Genomic DNA, 9,329 nt, shown 5'->3' on the forward strand with positions numbered 1-9,329 from the left:
TTGTTTCTTTATCATTTTGCACATGTCGCAATAGCTCTTGCAATGTCCATAAATCCCTTTGGATCCTATCTTATGGAAATGTCACTATTATTTATTACCTTTCTCATTCTAATAAATCTCAATGTGTTGAATTCTTCACTGACTGAGCTTTACCATAAGAATAATGTAAGATGTAATATCAAGATAAAAGTCACAAATGCCTGGGCATTGCTTTAAAAATTTTCTGGATGACTCAGAGGAGCTTCTAAGATTGAGAAGTTTTAGAGAAGTGATGCATGTTGGCATAACCTGGGAAGATGTAAAAGGTACTGGTGCCTGGTTCCAGCCCCAGAGATTTCCACCTGATTGGTCTGGGGTGAGCCTGAGAATCAGAATTTGAAAAGGTCCCCAGGTTACTCAAATGTACAGCCAAGTTTGAGGATCACTGCACAGCACATAATGGAAATGATCATTCACTAGATAAAGATGGCAAAGTAAAGAGCCCAAAAAGTAAGAAATAAAGTATTCACACTCCTCCAAATAGCTGGAACCCAACACTTCTCTCTCTGCCTGGTCCTCTTCCAAATATATTAGTAAGGATAGAGGTTGCTCACACATTCACAGGCTGCCTTCTTTATGTTCCCTCCAAGGCTCCCTGCTTAGCTCTTAAAAGCATGGTCTTGGCTCTGCCATCTGCAAGCTGTGTGGCTTCAGGCAATGTACTTAACTCCCTAAGTCTCAATCTCTTCTGTAAATGGGCATGCTGATCATGTACATGTTGAGTGATCCTGAGAACATTAAAGGTGAGAATACAGGTAAAGTGATTAGTACACAGTAGTCCTCAATACATGTTAGCTATTTGAATTCCTGGTGGCCTATTTTAGTCTCTTTTTGGTAATAATTACTAATGACAATTAACACTTACTTTGGCTTATTACATTCCAGGCACTGTTCAAGTGCTTAACATGCATTAATTCATTTAATTCAAACAATTATGGGAGCCCCATTTTCCAAATGAGCACACTGAAATGCAGAGGGTTTGGGTGGCTTGCCAGAGGTCCCATAGTGTGTAAGAGGTAGAGCCATAGGCAGATCCAGAGAGCACGTTTTAATAACCACATGCAGCACTGACTCTCAAGCCATTCTACCCGAGTCAGCAGAGCTCTCACATTACCTCTACCTGCTTTTTCGCAATGCTGTCCTATGAGCCAGCATCTGGGATTTGATAGAGACTAACGAGGACATCAATCATTCCAATGTTCATCCATTAGCCCCCGTCCCAACAATCTTGCAGAGCTCAGTGTTTCCTTCTTTTTGTCCATCTGAGTGACGACCTTTTTGTTGGTTTAAGATCTACTCAAGCAAATTTACTTCTGTTTATTGAAAGACTTCAACAGAATCACTTGTATAAAGGTCCAGACACAGTGCTTAGGACATAGTACTTTCAGCCAATATTATTCTCCTGTTCCCCTTAATCAGTTTGACTTCTCAAGTCACTTGGGGATTATTTCCTACTGAGCAACATGCATACTAATCCATCAGTCCAGTGAAGAGCTGTGCCTTTTATTTTGGTCCCACAAATCAACTTCGGGAGCTGGCCCACAGACACAATTCTGAGAAGTGACCTCAAGTGTCAGATGGAGAAGATTGCACTCCAAAATGGAACGTGGCACTACAGAGAGCCGTTGCTTGGATAGGCTGCCATCTGAACATTTCAGCCCACTGATCCTACATAGAAGCTAAATTACTTCTTTCCCACTCCCCACATATCCCTCAGTCTGTAGAGGGCTGTGTTCCCTGAGTTTGCCCAGCAAGGTTTGCATTTCAATCCCTTCCTCCCAACCTCCCTGACCCTGCTATTGCGTCTTGTTGGTTTAATATGAGCATGTTTTCCCAAGTTGCCCCTGCTGTGAAGTTCATCAATGCCAAGAATTACCATAATATTTGTATTTTATTTCTGATTGCCTAAACCTTTTATTTAGCTCCATAGATGCCAACTTTTAAGGCACTGGTTAATAGTCTTGCCACTTCTGAATCATCTAGTAACTTCCCTTATTAATGGCTCTGTTTTCTGTCCAGGGCTTCTTTTCTTCCTAAGCATTATTTTGGAAGTTTTACTGGTCCATTATTTTAAGCTACAGTCTACAAAACTTATTCTCCTAAGTATAAGTAAGAATTATTCCCATCTTCTGGAAGTCATCTGATAGGACATGTATGAAAATTCCCTGATTTCTGAAGGTGGAGAATTCTGTTTCCCCAAGGTTTTCAGGATAGCTTTAGGAAATCAATTTTTTGCAGAATAATCAAAGGTAGCCCAATTGCATCTACAGGATTATTACACAGTGAAAGGAATGTGTGCTCTGGAGTCCAACTATGTGGCTGAAATTCTGAACTCTGTTGATTAGCTGTGTAACTTTGGGCTGTGCTTCACTTTCCTGACCTCAGTTTCCTCATCTGTAAAATGGGAATAACCATAGGATTGTTATGGGAATAAAAGAAGATAATGCACTTTAAATATCTGTCATGGAATAAGTGTTCAAGAATTTATTGCTGTGGTTATTAGTATCATCTTCATTATCTTTATTAGTGACAGAATTCTGATTTCTAGGCTGCATCAAGAACTAAGGGCTGGAAAACACATCTGTACATCAGGAGGCAGGACTAGATGAGCATCATGTTCTCTGACTCTGGTCAGTCAATGTGGAGGAGGAAGCAGAGCAGCCCCCAGGCATTTCTGACCCTCTCCTGTGCCACTTTCCCTCTCCTGCTGCGCCTCTTCTTCCTCTTCTCCACCTCATGAAGGTGATGGAACATTAGAGGAGCTGCTGGCTATTCACTGGGGAATCACACAGAGCTTACATTGTTCTCATTTTAAAGTAAAATAAACTTCCTCTATCCATTTCTTCTCTTAGTTATGAATACTTTCACAGTCTGCATCACGGGCCAAACTCTAACAACTTCCACTGCCTTCAGCAGAGTTACTGGCTTCTGACAATTGCACTAGCCTTATGTTATATATCTACCATGGCATATTTATTCCACTCAACACATATTTATCACTTGCTGTTCCAGGCTTAATACTGAGTACTGGGAATATGAGAATGAAGAAAATACAGTCGGATGGGGAGCCCGGTTTTTCGTTATACAGTTACATAAACAAATGTAACCACCTACTGTGGTGCTGTGAAAAGGAGGGACAAGGTACTATGTGCCTCTTCATGGGGAGATTTGACCTGTCAAGCAGGTCCTACGCATTTTGAGTGTTTACACTACTGCGGGCCTTGCCTGTGCTGTTCTCTTTGTCTGTAACTTTCCTTCATATCTCAACCCCTACCTCACCAAGCAGTGTTGTCTTAGCTCCTGATGAGGTTAGAAAGCATGTCAATAACTTGAAGGGGTGACTTGAAAACAGACCTTTCAAACTGTGTATCCTCAAATGTGTGCACACATATGCCCCTTTTCACCAGGGCCTCCTGTGAAAACTAAGCCTTAACTCAAAAAATATATATAATCATAGTAGGACCACATGGAACTATTTAATATTTTTAAATTTAATTTAATTTTATTGTAATAAAATACACATAAAACTTACCATTTTAATAACTTTTAAGTGTATAGTTAAGTGACATTAAGTACATTAGCATTGTTGTGTAACTTAGCATAAACGTCTTTATCCATGTTGTAGCATGTGCCAGAATTTCCTTCCTTTTTAAGACTAAATAATATTCCACACTATGGATGTGCCATATTTTGTTTACATATTTATTCATCAGTAGCCACTTGGGTTGATTTCACCTTATGACTATTGTAAGTAATGCAACTGTGAACATGAGTGTAGGAATATCTGCTGGAGTCTCTGCTTTCAATTCTTTTGAGCATATACACAAAAGTATGATTGTTGGATCAAATGCTAATTCTATGTTTGCTTTACTATTTATAATGTGCTCCCATGTGCATGGTGGTCAAGTTTGGGTTTTACAGAAGCCCTGTGAAATAAGTAAGCATTAATCTCTTCTGTGGCTCCAAAAACTGGTTTGCCCAAAGTGAAATGGTAAATAGAAGTGTCCTGACTTGGAATTTGGCTTTCTCCTTGATAGCTTACCATTAAAATGTTCCCACTTGGCGCAGCCTGGGCTATGTGGGCAAGGCTGCGCCAAGTGGGAACATTTTAGTGCTTCAAACCCCTGAGGGTGGCACAGCGGGAGGTGAAAGATTTCCAGTTTAGAGACCTGAAGAAGGTGAGAATCCTTGATTCCCCAGAGGAGTTGCCCAAGGAAAGCTCAAGTCTGCTTGCAGTGTCCAAGTATGGCCTGGTCTTTGCTGGTGGAGCCAGTGGGTTGCAGATTTTTCCTACTAAAAATCTCCTTATTTAAAATAAACAATCCCTGGAGACAATCCCAATAAGATAGCTGGTAAAGTTCAAGGCTTGCTAGTTCCTATGAAATTTCCCATACATCACCTGGCCCTGAGCTGTGACACCTCACACTTTGCCTGTGCATGATGTCCAGTGAATGTGGTTCCATTACGGCTTTCTTTGATGTTCACACCTTCTCAGATGAGGGCAAATGGCAGAAGTGCCCATTCGCCTATCATAAGCTTTTGAAAGATGCAGGAGCATGGTGATCTACATGAAGTGGAACCCCACTGTCCCCTCCATGGTGGCAGTGTGCCTGGCCGATGGCGGCATCGCTGTCCTACAAGTCACAGGAAAAGTGAGTGTGCGGGAGGTTCCTTCTAGGGTAGCAGTGACGTCTGTGCTGGAGCCCCAAAGGAAAGCAGCTGGCAGTGGGGAAGCGGAATGGAGCTGCGGTCCAGCGCCTCCCTCCTTGGCGGGGAAAAGCCATTCCCTGTCCTCCGTTTCACGAGTCAGATCGCCCGTCAGAGCTCCAGCGGTCCGTGGTCCCCGCGTCTTCTCGAGAGTGTCTTCACGGAAGGTCTCCAGGCGCGGCGAGGGCTCTGCTCCGGAAAAGCAGCGCCCCCGGGGGGTCGGCGAGCCTCGCGGGCGCTGCCCCGGCCGCTGCGCGGGGAGCCCGCGGCCCTCGGGGCGACCGGGAGTGGGCTGGGCGCTGGCGGCCTCGCTCCGCAGGGCGATCAGATTAGCCGGGAGTCTCGGCTCCCCGAGGATTCCAGTCGCGCCGAGCTGCCCGCGGCAGCCACGGACGACGCCGCCCGCCCGCGGTGTGGCCGCAGGGTGCACTCGCCCGCGGAAATCGCCTGCAGTGCTGAGAAGGCCCCTCCTCCTGCTCTGTCCCTTTTACACGATCGATCAAAACCCTGGGGTCCGGTTCCTCGTCAAGACCCCGCAGTGGCTGTCCTCAGAAGGAGAGCGGCAGCCCAGGCCAGCAGGAAGCACCCGGGACCCCAACCGCCCGGGCTCCTGCCTCGGCGCCCCCTTCCCCGCCCGCTGCTCCCGCCTCCGCCTCCCCTCTGCCCTCTGCTGAGGGAGCCCCTGCCCTGTTCTCCTCTGGTTCTTCGTCCTTGAAGCCATCTGGTTCTGTCGCTGGGGAGCCCCCTCCAGACCCCAGTGGTCCTGACACTTCGCCTTCGCTCCTCCCCAAACCCGCGAGCACCCCCACCGCACCCCCACTCCCACCCCCACCCCACCCCGGCCTCTCCCTGGCCCCCGCCGCGCCTTCGTTCTCCTTTGGCTCACCGGGCCTTAGGCCGACCCTGGGAAGCACACCCGTGCCAAGTGCGTGCACCCCCAGCATCGGAAGGAGCCCTCCTTCCCCCCCTCGGCCTCTGCAGTCCAGGGCACCCTCGGAGAAAAGCTTACCACCGGCTGACGGCGCACAGAGCACACCCCTGGGGCTGCCGCCCCGCCTCCAAGCCAGCCTCCTCCGCACCTCTCGGCCACCCCACGCCCCCTCAGCATCGCGGGGCTCCGCGTCCTCAGAGTCCTCAGCCTCTCCCTCAGCGCCCGGGGCTCTGCTCGGAGCGGGGCAGGTCCGGTGTCAGTGGGGCAGAAATCACCCAGCATAACCGCTCGGGTGGCAAAGTCGGGCTCTCCCCAGGCAAAATCACTTCCACCTCCTGCCACAGAAAAGCAGGGAGACCCCCTTGGAAAGAGTCCGATCCAGTGATAGCTGGACTTGGAGAGATCGCGCACTTCCAGAAGGAGCTGGAGGAGCTGAAAGCTTGGACTTTGAAAGCCTGTTTCCAGGTGGGCACTTCTGAGGAGATGAAGGTGTTGCCGATAGAGTCGGATGACCTGCACATCTTTCTTGTGGAGATTAAAGAGACCACGGAGTCTCTTCATGGAGATATAAGTACCCTGAAAACAACTCTAGTTGAGGGCTTTGCTGGTGTTGATGAAGCCAGAGGACAAAAGGAGAGGAATCGCGACTCCGGGTACCTGTATTTGCTCTACAAGAGACCGCTCTACCCCGAGAGTAATGGCAGCTCCAGGAAATCCCTCGCCCTCATCGAGGTGTGAAATTTGCTGTCCAAGATGTGAGTGATGTGCTAGACTTGGAGCGGGACCAGCTTCTGGAGCAAAAGAGAAAACAAAAACCCCTGCTTGTGGCAGAGCAAGAGATGCTGTTTAACACCCTGGTCAAAAAGAGAGATCATCAACCATCAAAGGAAGAGGCTAAACAGTCTCCAGCAGCTGCGCCTTTATAACCACACTTCCCAGTAGAGCCTTCCCTGGAAGGTCCACTCACAGATCAGTAATCACAGTTTTGACAATGACTTGGAAAGTCTGCTGAATGCTTTGTTGAAAACCACCATAGAGTCTTACACTTAACCCTTGCGGAAGTGACCAGCTAAAATGTCCCCTGTGAAACAGGCACAACTGAGAAACTTCTTGGCCAAGAAGAGGACCCCACTCTGAGATCCACTGCTCCAGCTAGCCTGTCTCAGTCAGCCTTCCTGTCTTACAGATACTATGAAGACTTGGATGAAACTTAAATGTAAATGGAATAAATGCTCCAATCAAAAAACATAGGGTAGCTGAATGGATAAGAAAACAGGACTCAAATATATGCTTCTCTACAAGAGACCCACCTGAGAGCAAAAGAGTCATGCAGGCTAAAGGTGCAAGATGGAAAAAAATATTCCATGTAAATGGAAACAACAACAACAACAAAAGCTGAAATAGCAATACTTATTTCTAACAAAATAGATTTCAAAATAAATATCATAACAAGAGACAAAGATGGTCACTACATAACACTAAAGGGATCAATCCAACAGGAGGAAATAACCCTTATAGGAACATCTAAATATATTAAAAATTTCTTGGTGGACTTTAAGGGGGGAGATCAACAACAACACAATCATAGTGGGGGACTTTAACACCCCACTGTAATCACTGGACATATTATCAAGACAAAAAATCAACGGGGAAACAGAGACCTTATATGACACACTAGATCTAATGGATTTAATAGACATTTACAGAACATTTCATCCCAAAGCAGCAGAATACACATTATTCTCAAGTGCACATGGAACATTCTCAAAAATAGACCACATGTTAGGGCACAAGGCAATTCTCTACAAATTCAAGAAGACTGAAGCCATATCAAGCATCTTCTCGGATCACAATGCCATGAAACTAGAAATTAACCACTATAAAAAAAAGTCAAAAATATTTAAATGCATGGGGGCTAAATAGCATGTTATTAAACAATGAATGGGTTACAAATGAGATCTAGGAAGAGATCAAACACTTTCTGGAAAAAAATGAAAATGAACAGACAACAACCCCAAATCTATGGGACACAGCAAAAGCAATCCTGATAGGAAAGTTCATAGCAGTACAGGCCTACCTCAAGAAATAAGAAAAAGCTCTACTAAACCATCTAACACAACAACTAAAAGAACTAGAATGAGAACAGCAAGAAAAACCCCAAGGAAGTAGAAGGAAGGAAATAAAGATCAGAGCAAAAATTAATGACATAAAGACTAAAAAAAAAAAAATATACAAAAAAAATCAATGAAACTAAGAGCTGGTCCTTTGAAAAGATAAACAAGATTGATGCACATTTAGCCAGACTCACCAAGAAACAAAGAGAGAGGACCCAAATAAACAAAATCAGAAATGAAAGAGACGATATAAAGACCGACCCAGCAGAAATACAAAAGATCATAAGAAAATACTATGAGCAACTATGTGCCAACAAACTGGACAACATGGGTGAAATAGGCAAATTCCTAAAAGCATACAATCTCCCAAACCTGAATCAAGAAGAGGCAGAAAACCTGAATAAGCTGATAACAACTAATGAAATTGAAGCAGTAATCAAAAAATTCCCATCAAACAAAAGTCTTGGTCAGATGGATCTACAGGAGAGTTTTACCAAACATTCAAAGAAAAATTAACACCTATTCTCCTCAAATTATTCCAGAAAATTCAAGAGGTGGGAAAATTCCCAAACTCTTTTTTGAGGCCCGCATCATCCTAATCCCAAAACCAGATAAAGACACTACAAAGAAAGAAAATTACAGGCCAATATCCCTGATGAACATAGATGCTAAAATCCTCAAAAAAATTCTAGCAAACCTGATCCATCAAGACGTTAAAAACATCATACACTACAAGCAAGGAGATTTATTCCAGGGATGCAAGGTGGGTATAATATCCATAAATCAACCAATGTGATACATCACATAAGCAAAATGAAGAATAAAAACCCTATGATCATATCAATAGATGCAGAAAAAACATTTGACAAAATCCAGTACCCATTTTTGATCAAAACTCACAGCAAACTGGGAATAGAGGGAACAAACTTCAACATAATAAAGGCCATATACGACAAACCTACAGTCAACATCATATTCAATGGTCAAAAACTGAAACCGCTTCCCTTAAAAACAGGAACAAGACAGGGATGTCCACTTTCACCACTCTGTTTCAACATAGTACTGGAAGTTTTTGCCTCAACCATCAAACAGGATGAAAACATAAAAGGTATTCAGATTGGAAAGGAGGAGGTAAAACTGTCATTATATGCAGATGACATGATAATGTACTAAAAAAATCCTAAAGACTCCACCAAAGTACTACTAGATTTGATAAATGAATTTGGGAAGGTAGCTGGATATAAAATTAACATCTAGAAATTGACTGCATTTTTATACACCAAAAATGAACTCTCAGAAAGAGTAACTAAAAAACAATACCAATTACCATTGCAAGTGAAAAAATAAGATACTTAACCAAGGATGTCTAAGACCTGTACTCAGAAATCTACAGTACACTGAAAAAAGAAATAGAGGAAGATTTAAACAAGTAGAAGAATATATCATTCTCATGGATTGGAAGAATTAATATCATTAAAATGTCCATATTACCCAAAGCAACTCATAGATTCAATGCAATTCCTATTAAAATACCAACA

General features: G+C 44.0%; 1 pseudogene; it reads left to right on the top strand.

Moving 5' to 3' along the window:
- Positions 1 to 271: 271 nt before the first annotated feature.
- LOC107526937 (nuclear pore complex protein Nup214 pseudogene) lies at positions 272 to 6,891 on the top strand (annotated as a pseudogene).
- Positions 6,892 to 9,329: the final 2,438 nt, after the last annotated feature.

This window comes from Miniopterus natalensis, chromosome 2, assembly GCF_054644295.1.
Source record: "Miniopterus natalensis isolate mMinNat1 chromosome 2, mMinNat1.hap1, whole genome shotgun sequence".
Classification (NCBI taxonomy): domain Eukaryota; kingdom Metazoa; phylum Chordata; class Mammalia; order Chiroptera; family Miniopteridae; genus Miniopterus; species Miniopterus natalensis.